Consider the following 19,552-nt stretch of genomic DNA (forward strand, 5'->3'; position numbering starts at 1 on the left):
CTGCTGCCATTTCTCTGCACCCTGACCACCACCTGCCATGAAACATGGCACAGCTGGCAACAGCCTTCCTTCAGATGCATCCTTCTGATGCAGTGACGAGAAAGTCTGACTCCCAACAGCCTGCCTCCAGGGAAAGCAAATCACGATGGTCCTCCCAATCTCTCCGCTCCTCCATCAACAGGCTGAGCAAAAGCCTCCTCCCCTGCCACGAGCCCTGTGAGGTGACAAGAGCCATGGGCTGAGCCCCAGCCAAGAGCGGGAAGGAAGCGGTGTGGGGCATCAGTGGGCAGCTTCAGCCTTGCTCTGAAAGGGCAAGAGCTTCACTTAAGTGACCTGAACTTTCCTCCATACAAAAGCCAAACCTGAGTTTGCATTTGGCAGCGTTGCGTTTAAACTAAAATGCCTCCTACCCAGCTCTGGTCTCTGGGTCACCATCCTCTGTTAAGGACTTGTTGGTTAGGCATTTGTCCTTAAGCATGGGGCAGCTGCTGAACTGAAATGTTTTGTTGTCCTTGACATCCAGCCCTGAGCCCCATGAATAAGTTTTGAGCTGTCTTTACCACAGCAAAAGCTGTTCCCCTGCTGCCAGCCCTCGGGGCCTGCTTCCCCAGAGCAGCCGTAAGATGTCGTAGTTAGACCTAGCACAGCCTGTTACAGCCTCCGCATAGGGACTGCCCTAAATCAATCACAAAAATGTCACCAGCAAAGAGATCAAACCTCCATATTGCTTGTTACCGCACATTCCCTTTTATCTGTTAAAAAGAGGATGCTGCTCACTTCCCTTCAGTCTCGTCTCCCAGTTCTTCAGGGGTTTATAAAACCCTGTTGTGATTTTCTTTTGTTGTTGCTGCTGTTGCATTTTCCTCCACCTTCCCCCCGCCAAAAACCTCCGGGAAGGCAGCCATCACACTCTTCCAGGGTTCGCTTTTTATAACTGCTCTACTTCCTTTTATATTTTTTTCTCTGTGTGCGCGCCTCTGAGCGTGCCACCTGTATCTTCATTAATATTTACTGTCTGTTGAGGAGGAAAGCGCTTCTCCATTTAGTGGCATATTTACCTCATGGGCTTTGTTGCACACGGAGTCATAAAACGGCGTCTTTCTCCATTCAAACAATGCAACCTTCATCTGACACCAAATTTCCCTTGCCACACCTCTATGTCTTTCGTTACTCGCTCAGTGCACAAAACAATTTGCAGTTGCACAGACGCTTAACACGATGATCATTGAATATATTTCTTGGATCCCTCGCCCACCTTCCTTCTCCCTGTTTGACCCTGTAGCTTGACTACCACGAACTCTGAAGAACCAGCAAGCTCAGTGCTCCTTCCCCCCTTGCTGCAGCTGGCTTTGAGAGCTGCAAAGCAGCGAGCAGAAGCAGCGAGCCAGGGAGCAAGGGCCGTCTCTGTGCCACCCCTCCCTCTGCGGGTAAGCGCAGTCCCTTCCCTCGAGGGCTGCGGCAAAGGGGGACAAGCAGGGAAAAGGCACACCAGTTCCAAGACGCACCTCTTCCCCTAACACCGCCCAAGGCACTGAAGCTAAACACTTCCACTAAATACAAGCACAGGCCTGCAGGCACAGTCTTGCTCTGCTATATGCTTTATGAAGATTTTTCCAACGGCAATCTTGGCTTCTTTGATAATTTTCTTAGTTGGTTTTATTTAAACTGATCTCTTCCTTCCTGCCACACTAACCATATTTGACTCTTGATCTCCTCTTCTACTGACTCCTCACACAGCCAGAGCCAGGCACACATTTGTTTCACCGGGCTCTCCTTGCTTGGGGAGCTTCCTACGGACACTGTCCATCATCCTTTTCTGCTGCTCTGCTCCCAATTCCCTCACATGCCACACCCCTGTCACCAGCATGAGTCCCTCACCAGCTTCCACAACTGCCTCCACAATTTGTGATTCCCTCTCTTGAATGAACCTTATTACTCACAAACCAATTCAGCATCCGTCCTCCAAGCTACAGCCTTCTCTGAGAAGCGCTCCCCTTCACAGAGGAGCCAGAGCTGTTCCAGGTAAGATGGAGATGGCTACAAACACTGCTTCCTCTCTAACAGGGAATTAAACTGCAGGAGCTTCCTTCTCAAATCAGACTCTATCAAATTATTCCAGGTCCTGAGTCATCTGTGGATGAGTTCATCAGGGTGTTCTTCATCATCTAGAAGGGATAAAATGTTATTTCAGAAATTCTAAACAGCCTTTTAGAGATAAATTAGCAGTGTCCTTCAGTCCTCGACTGGGAGAAATGGCGACTCCAGTTCACTTTACCACCTCCTTCTTCCCCTGCCTCCCCCAAACACGTGAAAGTGTGCTCATACACGCGGATACACGCATTACCAGAGCTCGTTCCATAAGAAATCTCTCTTTATTGTTCCCACAAGAGGACTGCGGGACTAGGTGCTGTGAGGGACAGGGCAGAGGGCTAGGAAATACCATAATTCAGGGCTTGTCCTCTGAACAAACTGAACGGAAAACAGAATTGAAAGCCAGTTAAACTCCAGAACAAGAAAAAGAAGAAAATCCATGGCTGAAAACGGCGTCATGCGTTACTACTTAGCTCCCAAATAAAGTCAGCTGTTCCTAGCTCCCCTTCTCCCTTCCCAGGATGATGAAACTTCAAACATTCCAACACCATTTAAACAGACAAAATACATCTTAAACATGACAGTAACATATTCCATATGAAAAAGTTCAATTGAGAAACTGTTAAGCTGAATTTTGTCATAAAATCACACATCATCTTTACCAAGTGGTATCTGAAAGATTAAGCCATTGGTAATCAAATATTTTCAAAGTATTGCAAACTAAATATAGATCAAGGATTGCAAGAATTTATATGCCTTATTGATCCTGAGATTTTACTGATATAAACTTTCTAAAGACAACTATTGCTTTAATACATATGTCTGCTGCAGAACCACATGCAGGCAACCACCAGAGAAAATTCTCTAATCACTACATGCTTTGGGAAGGCCTGCCAGTGCCTCAAGAGAAATGTGGCCACATCTTCCACCAACAAAGCAACCAGACACCTAATTTTCACTTCTCTAATGAGAGCAAATCTATTGAACTTGATGGGAGTGAGAATGTCCATGAGTTACCATAAGTTGTTGCATGCCTCCTCTTAGTTACATTCATCTGGAAAATGCTACTGCTTATTTAGTCTAAGTACTCATCTAGGAAGCAAAAATAGGACCAATTTAATCTGTAGTTGCGAAACAAGCAAAACAGGGCAAAAATTCTTGCAAGGGAGAGAGTTAACAAGGCTAACTGTGCTCACTTTTTATTATAACACATTGAGTCCGGTAGCTTTTTTTACTTTGTAAGTAAACACATGAGATGCATAAGCAAAACAAATACCAGGAATGAAAATGCACCGCTTTGGGAACATAACAACCAGCTCGAGTCCCAGAAAGGTCAGTGGGGTGAAATCCCAACACTCGTTCTAAGTACGCCATCGGTTGTATCACTGGGCCACATTTTATCCCATTTATTCTTAAGAAAAAAATTGTCAGCTGTTAAGATACCTGTCCAAGTGCATATTGCACCTACCAAGCCTAGCCCAGTTAAAATGTTTTAAACTCATTTACCTGGAAGCAGTGGGCAGAGGAGAGAAACTGAACCCTCTATTAGCATATGAAAAAGTAGGAGAACAGCTTCTGCCAGAAAAATATCCAGTTTGTACCTTCACTGAACTCAACGCGTGAGAAATGTCTCCTTGCTTCCTCAGCACCAACTCAGATGATCTAATTAGTTTAAAGTCATTGGACCAAAGTTAATTAGGGAGAAGGAAAGAAGTGGGGTGATACACAGGTGTATCCTTTCATTCCTCCATTTGTATAGGAAGGGACATAAAGCAAAATCCAAGGAAACTAATCAAAAATCTGGGAAACCCCAAGCTCAGCCAGGGTCCCTGTTACGAAAAGGCATGTTAATAGTTTATGTCCTAATGACTGTGAGACACCCAGGTCCATTTTTCAAGGCACTATCGTAAGGGTTATTTCACTCCCAAACCCAGTGGTCCAGCAAAATCCTGGGAGCAGGGGCTGACTGGCCAGGCCACGAGCTGGCAGGTGAGACACTGTCCCATGGACCAGTTCCCCACAGCAAGGTGCCACTGGCTGTCCCTGGACCATGGACACCAGCAAGCCCCACGCTGCAGGACCAAGAGTCACTGCTTGGGTTCAGAGGAACCTCAAGAAGCCGCCTGAAGCTGCTCATTTTAAAAGTATCAGGAAAGATTATTTTAGAACTTTTTTTCTGCTATTGCTAAGTGTCATTCTTTCAGGGTTAATTTTCTTAATACTCTGAAACTGTGTACTGTAATAGAACAGATGAATTATCCATTTTTAAATCTTGCTTGGCAATAAGGAGCAACAAATGATACTTGGATCCCACAAGGACAGAGTCTTCATAGGGGCCACTCGGTCATATTTTTGAGATGTCTAGTCATGAAATTTCGAAAGCTCCCTGAAGCTGAAGAACATACTTTATTTACATCTAGCAAGAAGAGCTAGCACAGGCCCTGGTGACAGCAGAGTGGCACCAATAGTGACCTCCCTTCATGGTGGCCACATACCCGTAGCCTCTGGCAAGCCATGAGAGGTGTGGAGAACACAACAGCGGATGCGGCATGGCCTGGACACCCTTCTAGGGGTGGAAAGTAAATAACTAGGTGCAAAGGTTTTAAATCTTCATTAAAACAAACACAGACACACAAATAAAACAAAACCACCCCAAACACCTCCCATGGAGCACAGACCTATTCTTCCCTGACTGCCCGCAGAGCTGTTTTCCCAAACACAAGGGCACTGAAGTGCAGCGTTGCATTTGTAATTTTCTCACCAAGAGCTTGCCTTAAGATAAGGATAATTTGTCTCATACTGGATGAAACATTTGTATTTCCAGATATGTCTTTTGATGCTTTATCCTTCAGTTTGCTGAGTAGAACATCAGAAGTCCAGTTACAACAGTACCGAGCCGTATCAAATACAGCAACATCACTGTATTGCTTTCCAAAAAGGTATGTGCTTGAAGCCCTTGCATCAATTATCTATTGATTACTTACAAAAGGCAGCTGTTTTTATAATAAAAGCACTTTGGAGAGTCTTCATTTTTCTCTAAATAGATATATACTTTCCTAATTGAGATTTTTAAAACCTTCTCTTCCAAAACTCATCTTTCATCTGAAAATGATACCTAAAGCATATCTAAGATGCATCAAACTCCAGCCCCCTGCCAGCCCGCAGCCCCATATTTAAGCTGCTGTCCTGAGTTGCATGAAGTCATGCAGGGATGCTGCACAGAAAAGAAGCAGTGCAAGCATGAAATACCATCAGCGAAATTTTTATTTCTAAGTTAAGGGAAACGGTTGAATGATGCGCCAGAAGAGATACTAATCTTGGGCATTCTGTATGCTTCTCCTTTCTTGGAGCAGTAGTAAAGCAAGGAGACATTTTTCCTTGGAAAGGAATGACAAGCTGAAATATTCCCTCAGGCACTGCATTCCTCATTTCTCTGTTTATCAGACAGCGGGATTTATTTGGTTTAGCTGGGACTAAACTTGTTATAGTGGCATCAATGACAGAAATGGGAGGTAGATAGCAGAAGAGAAATTGTGGAACCACTCTGCATAATAAAGTAATTTGACCTAAAATGCACCCCCAACACACCTGCCACAGGGGCTTAGGGTGGCCGGTACCATGGCTTTCAGCAGATAGATGCATTTCAGAGAAAATCAACAAGCAATAATGAAATAATCATTTATAAGAACTGCAGAAGTTCTAAAGCACCTCATTATTTCGCATCCCACCAGATATCGTCTCATGTTTAAAATGAAAACCAAAGGGAGATAGATTTAAGCAGACATAAAGCAGACTCCATAGCTTTCCCCTGCCTTCTTTTTTAATTTAAAGTAAAAATGCATTCCTGAGGAAACTTCTGATAGTAGATCTCTATCTACTCAGAAAACAGTGTAATGACAGTCAGTTGCTGGAAATGATAGCTAGATGAATTCAAATGAAAAACGGGGGACATTTTTTATCATTATAAAACAGGTAATTAGCCAGGGGAATCACTTTAAGACATAAAATCTAACCCAGAGGTCATTTAAAAAAACATAGGTAAAACAGAAAATATAGGCTCAATGAAGAAATCAATGAGTGCAAATTTTTTAACTTGCAAGAAGTCAAATCAAAAGATCAAATTAGTTCACAAACTTTGCCAGGTGATCAATGATGGCTTAAACGAAAAGAAGATAAGATGATTTAAGACATTCTTAAGGTAGGCCAGCATGGATCTGTGGGAAACAGGCCAGTCTTTCTTTGCTTCAGATCTGAGTTAAAATTTAACAACTGCACATCTGAAAAATTATGCGGCTCCCAGAATTAGTAGGTGGCTCCAGGGGAAGCATGGAGAAAAACAATGAAGAGAAGGATGGTTATTTCCCAATTAGAATATGGACCAGTCAAAAGGGAATAAAGCACAAAGCATAGAAATGGAAGAAAAATTCAAGTTACACTTCCCGCTGAAAAGAAATAGGATTGACTACTCTCTGTTAAACAAACAGAGAAGGGAGGTATAGAGGTGTTATGACAGTGAAACAGGAAGAAAATCCTAGTTCAGTAAGCTTTCATCTCTCAAAAATATTTATATATCATAAATCCTGATAGGCAACACTACGAATGCTTCAGTTCAGATTCCTCCTCCTTCTAGGCACAGAGTTACAGAATGGTTGCAAATATAAACACCTTACTCAAAGACTATAAATTTTTCTCCCCATACAATCTGCAACCCAATTTCAGAGGCTGCAGTGAAGAATCCGAATATTGCTTGTCCCCACAATTGCTAAAACTTGTCCATGGCTACTGACAGTCTGCCTTGTTTGAAGGACAGAATAGCCCTTGCCCATGCCCTTCTGATGCCACCGGAAAATAAGCATTCCAACATTCGTGTCAGACTTTTTCCAAACAGTTCAGATCTGCCATGGAAACCCAAACATTTCCAAATTACTTTCTGCCTGGAAATCAGACAAACCCACTGGCTTAAACTCTACTTTGTTTAAAGCAAACCAGTTGGAAGCTGAGTTACTTTGAATTTGATTATATAGCATAACTGAGCCCTTAATATCAATACACGAACACCACCCATTAAACAGAAAAACATATGAGCTTCTGAATTTCAAGTAATTTCTTCTAATGCCATCTTATATTCTAAGCACAGTAATATTTTCAAGAAAGATAGTACTGACAGCACTAGTGCATCTGGATAAAAAGCATAAGTTTCCTCTTATTATTTTGCAGAAACAATATTTGTCAACTCATTGGAAAGCTTTCATGATGTTCCTGCATTAGCTATCCCTTCATGCTGTAAAACTACTGTTAAACTTCAGATGATAATGTAATAGATGCTATAATGCTTCAGTCTGCACCTATTCTTCCCTATTTTTCACTAAATTTGAGCAGATCAATGTAGTGTTGCATGAAAATAAACCAAGCACTGTGTTAATCAAGACAGCGCAGCATCCTTTAGCTGAATGTCAAGCATTTTTAGATTTCTTTTTTTTATCAAAAATATTCTTTATTCTAACGTGCTCTACATTACCTCTTTTACTCAAATGTACCACATTGCATTTCTGCCATATTGAAGCCGCTCAAAGAAACCAGTCAAAAAATATTCCAAACAAAATACTATAATATTTAATGCTAAATATTTTAAATTAAAAAAAAAATATATGGAATACAAAGCCCAAACAAAAGAGCAGTCTCATGCCTAGAGACTGGCTATCGTACACTGCTGCTACAGGGAAAGGAGCCTGAGCCGAGGCAGACCAAGAGGGGCTGAGGCTGATGGACGGCCGCAGCTTCCACTGTGGTCGAGTGAATGAACCTTTCTGCTGATCGAGAGCAGTGCAGACAAACCAACCTCACTTCACTTCCATCTTTAACTCTGACATCAGAACGACAACAAAAACCCCAAACATTAAGGTATCTGGCACTTCAGAGTTTGAAAGCTGGCACATTTAGCACTGCATGAAATATGGGTACTTATTGCTAGACATTAATCCCCTGCATATTTGGCAGTTACGGGGATGAAGAATACCTTGTTCATTATCCAGTTCAGAGCAGCGGAGAGAAAAGAGATTAGGTATGTACTGCACAACACACACAACTTGAGCTGTTACTCTAATTGGAAGACTAAATTGTAACACATTAGATTTTGTGAAAAGAGAAGAAATATAATACTTTCTTGGCTTCTATCTACCATCTTAAAAAAACTGCATTAAAATATAGTTCTTATGAATTCTTATTTACAATATTATACCCACTCAACTCTCCATCATCTATGGGAAGAAAAAAAATTGAGATAATGGGATTACAGTAGGACAAGCGAAAAATATCTGCCCAAAACAAACTGACCCGTACAGAGCAAATCCGTATGTGTCTTCATTCATGGCATGATGCATTCACAATCCAGAGAAACTTATTCATGCAAATTAATAAACTTCTCCATGACATATGCATTACTATTTTCATGATAAAAATGTAGAAAACATGCTATAAACTGTTTGATATGGATTTTGATTACATTGCCTATACTCTGTCAACTAACTCATCATGCCAAGACTACTTCAAGAACTTCAGGGCTTTCAAACACCTACAATTAAAAGAATACGAATGGAAATATTTTTCCCTGTGAAACCGTCACTTCATATGCCTGTTTGATGCTACTGTCTTGTATCAACAAGATCTAATTTATTTTTGGGACAGTTTAATTTTTTTCTGGATCTAATTTCAGTTCTAGCAAAGGCAACAACTTCCTAATTTCTAGAGTTATGAAACTTTCATTAACATACATTTCAGATGATCGCCAGGTGCATCACCACTGAGTAATGCAATTATGCCAAATTAATGCAATGTGTCATTATACATTCTCTTTCCTTATTAATGAAATGCTATATAAAAACACCTAGTAATACATAGAAATCTCAGCTCCTTTTTTAAAAATATAATTTGAAACTACATTTTTTGCTTGAGGTGCAGAACCTGGAATACATTGGCAATATTATACAGTTTTATATACGACAGCAACTAAAGGAAAAAAGATAATAAAATATAAAGCATAACTCTGGGCTGCAAGACATTGCTTTTAAAAAAAAATCAGTAATTATTGAAATTGTATGATGAAAAGCCAACAGTCTTCACTGTTTAATATGACTATGTTGATAATTCAGCACATATTAAAATACTATACTGATTTTTTTCTTTTTTTTTTTGTTTATAAATAAAGAGCAAAAAAGCATCGGAAATTTTTGCAGTATAGATTCCCATGTTCTTCTATTAATATGCAAGTTTTGGATATAAATTCCTCAGATTACAATTGGTTATTCTATTGTAAAGAAATTTTAGAGAACTAAAAAACTTTATTCCCTTTTTTGCTTTTGATGAAACCTATTCTACAGTGACAATTTTTTTTTTCCTAGTTGAGGCCTGTGTAAGAAAAGATAGGTGGGCTGTTGATGTATTATACTTTCTGAATTGTAGAAATACAGTTGTTTAATGCACAGCAATTTCTTTTTGACTAAGTATGTTGCATTTACAGTACAACAATCGGCATGCAGGTATACATTCAACATACTGATTTGGTGTCCTGCTATTCAAAGTATTCTCTTACATCTGTCTTCTTTTTAACTATTAAGTAACACTTTGGGAAACATCCAAAAGAACTAGCCTTAGCAGAGTAATCTCATGAGGTTTCCTCTGCTCCCAATGGACAGAGATTTCTTCCAGGAGCAAGCCAGAAGAGGAAGGCAGAACACATTTTTTCCTGGAGGAGCTGCCACCTTCTCTCCGCTGATTACGGAAGGACTCTACAAAGACCAGACTCCCAGGGTTAAAATTAATCTTGGGAATATTGCTCTTTGTTTTGTTTCACATGCGCAACTCAAGAACCTCGTAGTTCAAATACGAAAGTTAACGCTACCTTATACCAAAGCAAACGGGAATTAAAACCAGTGCTAAGTGACATTCTTCAAAGCTAGATGAAGTGCTCTTAAAACTTCTTGCTCTGAGAGCAGAATAAGCAAAACGCATTCATAGAGAGATGCTCATTAGCGAGACGAACTGAGGCTGCTCAGCACCGTCGTTTGTGGTCTGAAATCAAGAACAGCAGTCCCTGCAGGTCTCATCTGAAAATATATTCGGTTTTGACTGAATACAAGAATGTAAGAATGTAGAATGCACCAACATCTGAAATGACTAATACCTTCTCAGAATCAGCAAATAAGGCTTTTTCTTTAGTCCAAATAATCCTGTATCTTGTGAATGTCATAAGAAAAAATCCTCTATATTAGTTTCTATATAGCAGCAGAAATAGGATTACACTGAAAATTGAAGTAACAAAAGAAAACAACATCCTCCAGAAATATTTTTCTTGCAATAGAGCAATTATGCAAGACTAACATATTATCTAAGAGCCTTACCTGGTTAAGAAAAAAATAGTTGAAATTCAAAGACAACCTTGAGTCATTAGACAGTTTTGAAAGATCCTGTGCATTGAGCTTTCGGCTAAATGAATTATTAGTGTTTTTCATGGATGATGTGAAACCATTTTTAAGCAATTAAGTCTGCAAGCATTATCAGCTGTCTATCTGCTGATAGTCACCTGTGTACTCTTCCAAACTAATGTTATGTATCTAGCAGAGGCTATGCAAATCTCATTTATGCTTCAAAGAGGTGTTGTCTTGAGAATGAAAGCCTTAACATTTATACTCTGAACTGGCTTGTTTTGAAAGGGAAAGCCGTAAAAGTTGCACGGGACAAGAATCTTTTGATAGAGCAGTTTTTCATACCTCTGGAAGATTTCAAGCACTGACTCTGATCCACACTTGAATATTCTTTCTTTATTGTCAACTACTGCCACCCCACCACCTCAAGGCGTAAGTATTATTCACCGAATGCATGTTGCTTTCTTACAGCCCCTTTTTTGAAAAATAAGAATAAGTCTGCTCCCAAACCACAGAAGACGGCATGCACACAGATGCTGGATGCTTCACAAGTTTCCGCTAAGCCACTCAGCCAATGCAATTCCATCTTCACTTACAGTAGTTTTGCCAGACTTGAAAAACATGTTTCATGAGGTTTAATTAGCTCTGGGAATTAATCTGTAACACAGATATAGGCCCTATCCATAGAGGTTAAGAGGCAAAACTAACACTAATGTTCTGACTGTGCCTATCACCGTGAAGCATAATTACAGAATTATTACAGCAAAAGCTCTATCAGAGGAAAAATAAGCCTGAAAACTTCTTACAGGTACAGCACCACTATCGTCTGTAAGGGACACCAGAAGAGGGCAACGAGCAATAGTCCTGAAAGGCTACAATACTGACTTCTTGAGCATCCTCTACTCAAGCAATGTACGATAGAGATGACAGAATTAATTAAGAGAGAGCTGGCAGCAAAGTCAGAGGCTATAAAATCCAGACAGCTTTTTGTATAATCACATAATAATAATAAAGGGAGAAATAGCAAATACATTTGTCTGGCACTAAGATATAATGTGCAAATATTCAGAAGAGCAGATGCTGTTTAAAGCTCATGTACAGCGAGAGATTAACATTTACTTTCTTGATGTGCGCACCCCCTAATTGCTTCTTGGAACTATCCATTTATTTTTTAAATCAGCCAATCATATAGCATTCGACACTACCTCCACACAATAAGCAATCAATAAAACCTCACTGACTTTTACTATTTTCATTCTCTTTTGCAGATATAGCCATCTCTATGAAAAAGCCTGTTAAGCAGTACCACAAAATGACATCTACAGTAATATAGCCAGACAGAGATTCTGTGCCCAGCAGCCAGTTCTTGCAGGCTCTACACACTTTTTCCCCCTGAATATTAAGCTGACATGCCGATAGCAAGACCTTGCTTCTCATTCTCAGTTGTCAGACAGAAAAGAATATATACGGTAGCCTTCATCTAATTGCTATCCTTACCAGAAACTTGTACCAGAAGCTTGTATTTACTCGTATTGCAACTGAAAAAAAACCCCATTAATAAAACCCCAACGGAAAGCTGTTACATTCCTCACACACAGCGCACCCGGCTTTGCTCCAGCACATCACTGAAGAAGCAGGGGCGCACGCTGCAGCTAAACAGCTGACTGAAAAACAATGACCGTGCACAGTGCACCAGAAGATGGTTCCTCGAGCTCTGCTGCACAGCCTTTTTCTTCTCCCAACTGAAATGAAATCGGAGACTTCATCACCTGGCTCAAACAGGCTAATCTTATATACCAATAGGTCAAATTAAAGGCTCGATGGGAAATTTTCCATTGCCAGAAACCCCACATTATTCCCCAGGAAAAGGCTGCTCCTTGACTTCCACTAGAATTTTTGTAATAATTTTATTCCTTGCACTGGAGTATTTACTTATTGCATTTTCACTTTCTACCATAGGCAGTCCCAGCAAAACATTCAGTCAATAAACACCTGTGTATCACTGAGGCAACATCTGATTAATAACTTGGAGCCTAATCCTCAAAGAGCCCTCGAAAAAACCAAACTTCTCACAGCAAAAATGATTTTAATATGCATGACTGGTAAATCTGTATTTTTATTCTGTTTGTAAAAGGAAAGTGTATGGATACAAGAGAATAAAACCTGCACATTAAAATTTTTACTCAATTTCATTTTCTGGTATTTTACACATTTTCATCACATTTTGAGGCACTAGCTATTTTCCCATAAAGAAATGTAAATCGTGCAAAGGGATTTTTTGGCAAAAATCCGACTTTTGACATTAATTTCACAATCCCTCAAGTTTGTGAAGAAGTAATTACAAATGTGGTGACATTTTGCCATTACTTCATACTAATTCAGTTAATTCATCACAGCTTGGCTCAATAACCTCCTTAGCTTTCAACCATCTTTTATTTCCTAGTGACACATCAGCTTTGAAGTTTATTTAGCCTAAAACTAAGTTGCCTTGGAAAACAAAGCGCTCAAATGATTATTTATTTGCCCCTTATAATGTAATTTCACTTTGAGGATCCCCAAACAGCTTAGCAACCTTACAAAATTCAACCTCATAAAATCCTTGCTAATGCAAGTTTTTCAACATCTGTTTTACAGGTGGGAAAACTGCAGTGTGAAGAAATGAAGTGGCAAGACCCAAAAGGTTTCCGCGCCAGTCAAGAAGCAGCATCTCACGACAGCTCCCCACCTCGCCACTTCCAGAAGACAAAACAACTCTGTGAACCACACCAAGGCATCTCCAGCTGCATTTTCTTCTTACTTAAGTAGATAAGCAAAACTCAAGTAATTCTCCAACTTCTTTCTGTGGCCTAAGCACGCAAATCTGGCAAAGATCGGGAAAGAAGGGAAGAGGAGGACAAAATTTACTTGAAAGCTTTCTGTGTCTGTGGGCAGTACTCTCGACACACCACACAATGAGGGGCTACCAGGGGTTTGGTACCCTGTGGGTAGAGCAGAGCTGCTCAAGGGTTGCACCAAGCCCACAGCCAGCTGTGGGTGTTGCTCCTGGCATGGCATCCATCAGCTACATCTGCATAGGCCCGGGACACACACACACACACACACACACTCACACTGGAAGGCAGGACACCTGTGGATCTTGAGAGGGAGGATTAGGGATGGGAAGAGAATAATGCAGTCGCAGAGACGGAGAGAGAGCAGGGAGAGGCCTGCATGCCCTATCTCCTGCAGCTTCCTCACCTCCCTCAGAGCCTCCCCACAGGGAGCTGAGCCCTTCCCACACCTTGTCACAGTGTCACCCTGCCCATCCAGAAAACCCTCTGCCACAGCCATGAAACAGAGTTCAACAGCTTATATTCAGTAAATCCTCACATCATTTATGTATGAAGTATCATAGCAGTCTTACAATGCATCAAATTCGGGACGTACAGTGAATATCACAGAAAACATTTACTGATCTAGATGTACCCTGAATCTCCACTAGTACTGAAGTACCCTAAAAGGACAAATTAGATTTCATTCACATGAAGAGATGATGGAGTCTGCATCCTTGGAGATACTCAAAGCATGACTGGACACAGTCCTGGGCAACCAGCTCTAGGCGTCCCTGCTTGAACAGGGGGTTGGACAAGATGACCTCCAGAGGTCCCTTCCAACCTCAGCCGTGCTGTGATTCTGAAGTTCAATCCTATGAAATATAAGAAGGTAACAGATACATATTTGGTACATATTTAGAGAAGACATATTAAGTACAAAGGTAGTATAAGACAAAGCTGTGTGCATGTGTATGCATGAAACTGCTCTACGCTACAGCCCTAATTCAGGGACTCCCAGAAAGCGCACTGAAGACAGATGCAGAAGAGGAATTACTCCCGAGCAGAAGAGGGAAGCTGCATCCCCCAGAGAGCTCCTCAGAAGAAAGGAAGCCTTGACGAGGGAAAAAAAGGTTGTGAACTTCTCATACTATCTATATAATTCAGTTTTAGGAAGTAACATGTTACTGAGTTGCTAGGAAGTAACATGCTACTGAGTTGCCCACTTGGCTCCAACAATGAAATAAAGCTTCAAAGAGGCTCCACTCTACAAGGCAGCACTCTGGAAGAAGCATGTTGTTGAGGAAGCACTTTAGTTTAACCAATGTTGAGAGGTGTCTCAGAGAACCTCTAAGTGATAAGAAAGTCAGGAGACCAGAGACAGTATTTTCTAAGTGTGCGTGAGAGTGTATAATTTTTCAAACAAGATTCTATATTTTGTTATATTAGCTTAGAACCAAAGAAAGCTGAAAGAGTAAAAATGCTCTAAAAGCAAACATGGTAAGAGTAGAGCATATACCTCCTGCAGAAATAATGCAGCCAAATAAAATGGTGTTAACAGAAAGCCTTTCTTAAATCAGGAGTTGATGTACTTCTCCATAAAGTGCAAGAATCAGTTTGAGGGCTGGTATTATCTAGCGTCAATGGTACTTCAGCACGTATCATCTAGCAAGTCCTTCACAGGAGGTACAGTCAAGAGAGACCTCGTAACTTGTAAAAATTCATGCTGTGGTTTGTAAAAATATAAACATCTTAAACAATAGCAAAGGACTAAGCACAGGAAAGGCACTTTATTGTAATGGCATTTTGAAACAAACAAACTTGTGCTTGCTTTATACTGTGCCCTTTGCAGTAGTCACACACTTCACACACCTCTGAACTGAAGGACTTTAAACTGCCAGCAGCAGTGGAGAATGAACGGCACAAGGGCACAAACCATCCCCTAGCGCATCCCGGTCCTTGCTCTCTGTTTTATTTGCAGCCTTTGGCTTCTGGCCCTGTATGTGTGTGTATTTCATGGTCCATGCCTCAGAAGCCTGCAAGCGGAGCAGACTTACATCAGACACAGCTCTTACTGCTGCTTCCCTGCCCCATCTCAAGTGGCAGAGACCTCACAGCATCTCCACAAAGGCGATGGGAGCAAAGAACTGCTAAAATAACTCCCAGCAGGGAACTACTGGTAAAGTAACTCCCCTGCTACCAACTGAATAAATTCCCATTGAAGCTCATTTGAATGCAAAGACTAAATAAATAAATAAATAACCCCACCTATACTTAAGGTTTTTGAAGTATCTTATCTGACACGTCAATGTTCCTGACATTAAACATCTAGGTTTTCCTACATCTGTAGGTAACAACGTAATGTTCATGGGAAGTTAAAATATTTGTTATCTGTTTTCAAATGACAAGAACCTAAAGCATTTTCTTTAACTTAACTCTTCATTTTTCATCCACTCACTCTTTCAGGTTTCAGTGCTCCCCTGGGAAACATTTTCACCGCTGAAAGCATGCTGTGTCATCTGTTATTCCCCATTTCAAAATCTTAGACTCTAGTGCAGGAACACACATTAATCATTCATTACTGTATAAATACATGAAAAATTAATAGCCCAGCTAGAATTCCAAGGCATCCACTTAATGAGCTGGGACTCAAACCTAGGAGCATCATGTCATTACTATTACACATACATAAAATACTATTCAGAAAGCTTCATCAAATGAGACATACTACTACAGATTCAGCACATTAGACCTGTGAATAAGCATCCAAAAACCAAATTAGACATTCACCTTCTGCAAGAGGGGAAAAATAACCTTTCTTCTTAATGATGAACTTGTTGCAGAAGACTGAAAATCCAATCTTAGACCTTTAAAGATAAAAATTCAAAATGCAAATGCCATAAAATATTTGGAAAACTTGCTTCAAGTTTTAGTTAGTTTAAAAACAAAAAATAGTAACTCTAAATGAGAGAATGCTTGGAAATTTTCAAAATATTTGGATACACCTTGCGAATGTCAATTAAAGCGATGTTTACTGCTGCAAGAACCAGTTAATGTGACAAATCCCAACACCACAAGCACAGATAATGAAAAAATAAAAACGAGCAAGAGTCATATTATGTAATTATTTTGTTCCAGTGCTCTGAATTGTGATCTGCCTTCACAATCAGAAGTACATATAATTGCATTTACACAGACTAACAGGGGCAGTACAACCATGCCTATTTCCAGGACAGCTGCAATCATGGCACCTATTGTAGTTTGACCAGAAAGTCTGTGCCAATGCCAAGTTTATCCAAATGACACTTTGAAGCACCTACAGAAAGGCCTCAAAGTAGTTCTTTTTCAGAATCAGTATTTTTTCTTCTCATCAGTGGTAATTTAAAAGCTTTTTTTATTGATGCTAGACCACATCCCATCAAGAATACTGGAAAAGCTCAAAAATGAATAATAATAGCAGGCTGACTGGTTCCCTTTGGAAAGGGGAAAACAGTATAGGTGAGAAGAGGCTGGCAGAGTACACATCATCATCAAGCCACTAGCAAGACAACTGTTACAACATAAAACTCTCTGCCACAAAGCAACAGTTTCTAGAGAAGGAATTAACATATTTCCATAAAAAAATTAAGATGCAAGATGTAGAGCTGGAATATATCAATAATCAGATGAAACAGTAATTCTCAGTCTTACAATGTTTTAAAAATTAATTTCCATATTACTGAGGGAGTAATGAGCCATTTGCATCTATGCTGTGCAAGAATACTTGATGATCAGGAACGAGCTCCTTTATGACCTGCAAATGCTTTACAATTACAGGCTATGTTTCTGTATTTCCTTAAGCTAGAATGGTAGTCCTAATTTATTCAAAACTCATTTGTATTTTCCTCAGAGCAATTCACATAGCTACCAAAAAAAATTTATTAAAAATCTGAACAGGCTGCTGGCAGTCTTTTAACTACAAAACATGGCGTAAGCTTTTACGTACTTCAAAGGAAATGTGTCCGCCCATGAGCCAAACAAAACTCTACATAGCAGAGTAAAATTAAAACTATAGCATGAAGACAGCACCATGATCTTAATCAGATTGCAAAGACCTGATTCCCTGTTTTGCAATGCTTCACATTACGGGAAAGCTCAAATTTATCAGGTGTAATCTCAGTTTAAAGCAGTCTGGTTTTGTGAGAGTACGTGCATATGCAAACCTATATATTGCACTGTTAACTGCCTGCACATTTGGCCCCCTGCCAAAACGAAGTGCTGCTGATCACCTGCAACCACACAACCTGACAAGGCTGCCCTGCCCTCCTCGCCTTAGAAAATTCCAGTCTCCTCACGGGTCAGATCCTGACACAGCTCAGTTCAGGGAGGTATTCAAAAGTCAGCAGAGCAAAGACATCGCCTGCAAAAAAGTCAGAGTGAGGACACAGACTGATTGCAGCATAAACAAGGAAAACGTAATTCAGGCCAAGGCTTTCAGCAAGCTGTCCTCACCAAAGCAGGGTTAACTCTGGGTCCCAACCATGCAATTCCCCAAAAAACATACTTTTCCCACCATGCCTAGCTCCTTCAATCTCTAAACCTCCAGCTCTGCAAGATGAGACTGAAGTGTTTCCAGGACCCAGGTTTTTTAAAATGTCAAATTACAGGATTACTCCCTCAAATCAAGATAGAAGTACCATAATTCACTAAGCATGCGCAATAAGTGGGTAAGTTATGCTTTATTTTTAAGAGGTATGTAATTTTGGAATCAAATTAACCGGTACCACTGATGCAAAAGAATATTTTCTTTAAGAATATGAACCAAACCAGGTATCTTTAGCTATAAAGAAGAAGAAAGTGGCTCTTGCAACACAGAAAGCAGCATGAGAAGCCGATATAAAAAGAGCTGAGGAAGCCTGTCTTATGGAGAGAAACTCAGTAGCATGTATTATTAATAATAGTAATAATAACAACAGATCCATGATAACTTTACAATAAAAGTCCTGAGAATTACAAGCATCACAGACAATGAAGGCATCTGGGTTTTGTTTTCTCTTGTCAACAAATTCTTTGTTCTGGATGATGAAAAACTTACCCAAATTCCTTGCTACCGTTGTATCTCTAGACACTGGGAAGAATAATAAAAAGGGAAAAATTACACAGAAAGGCTGGCAGGAGAGAGTGAGCGCAAAGCTGTACTCAAAATGAACACCAAAGGAAGCCTGAGAAAGAAGTGAAAAATAAGCCTGTGACATGGTTAATATGAAGAAAGAGATGCACTTGGTATAAAACCAATGAAAAAAAGCACACAAAATGAATTCTGAATTGACAGCAGTTGATACCAGCTGAGAATCAAATGAACTGCCACAGCATTCAACATGAAATTATTCCTTATAATAACGACTAATGGTTTTGCTATATATCATGTGCTGAGGCTAACCATTACATAACAATTTAAAGTCTATGGAAGTAAATCAGTGTCACCATTGAGCAAACACAGGTCTCAGCGTAATTCACTTCCACAAATTCACTCAGTTCAATTAATTCCTAATGTACTTAGCTGTAAAGCTTGTTTGAACTTGTCGGTGTTAAGCTACTGAATGTTGCAGGACTTCATATCTTTGAAGCTTGCACCCTGCTATCTAGAGATGCTGTATTTCTTAAAGTAAAAACAAACAAATAATTTAAAATTTTAACATCTTCCCCAGCCCCTGAACCCTTCCCACTGGAGCGTACAACCCCCAAATCTCCCCTAGCCTCTCTCTTTTCTGCCCACTGTCCCAAGTGCCCTCCTACCTGAGCTTCTCAGCCACACCAAAACTCCCAACCCTGAGCTTTTCTTGCTACATGTGCAGTAGGACCCCAATGTGATACTGCTGCCCTCCTCTGGCCACCCAGACACTGCTGCTCTCCACTGTCTGGTATGTAATCACATAGATCTCATTTCTTTGGAAAAATCAGGATAAAACCAGCACTCCCAGTTTTAACCTCTGGCACCAGATACGTTTGAGTTGAAGTACCCTGACTCTATGGAAAGGCAGAATCAAATTCTGACCCTGAGGTTCATTTTTATTTTTTAATGCATTAAAAATCAGAACCCAATTACACCCAGTGTGGTAGAAAACAGCATCTATTAAAGATGGAGGAAAAGATGAACAAAGGCTATGGAGGAAGTGGCCTTTTCAAAGGGCATGGACTGCAGATCTCACTCAGGCCAAATGCCCATGCAATTTATAGTTGGGCCTGTATGAT

The 19,552-nt window shown here is 40.3% G+C and overlaps 1 protein-coding gene across 6 annotated transcripts in view; it reads right to left on the bottom strand.

The window, feature by feature from the left end:
- Positions 1-19,552, bottom strand: part of FRMPD4 (FERM and PDZ domain containing 4) — a 311,782-nt gene that overhangs the window by 141,187 nt on the left and 151,043 nt on the right. Inside the window, exon 1 of one of the 6 annotated variants that reach the window (XM_087758610.1) lies at positions 1,941-2,032. The exons of the other annotated variants lie outside the window; for them this stretch is intronic. The gene's annotated coding sequence lies outside the window, so the exon portion shown is untranslated. Of the gene's footprint in view, positions 1-1,940; positions 2,033-19,552 lie in introns of those variants that run through there. 6 annotated transcript variants of the gene reach the window in all.

The sequence above is a fragment of the Nipponia nippon genome, unplaced genomic scaffold, assembly GCF_047370975.1.
Source record: "Nipponia nippon isolate SJK-2023a ecotype South Korea unplaced genomic scaffold, ASM4737097v1 scaffold_2, whole genome shotgun sequence".
NCBI classification, from domain to species: domain Eukaryota; kingdom Metazoa; phylum Chordata; class Aves; order Pelecaniformes; family Threskiornithidae; genus Nipponia; species Nipponia nippon.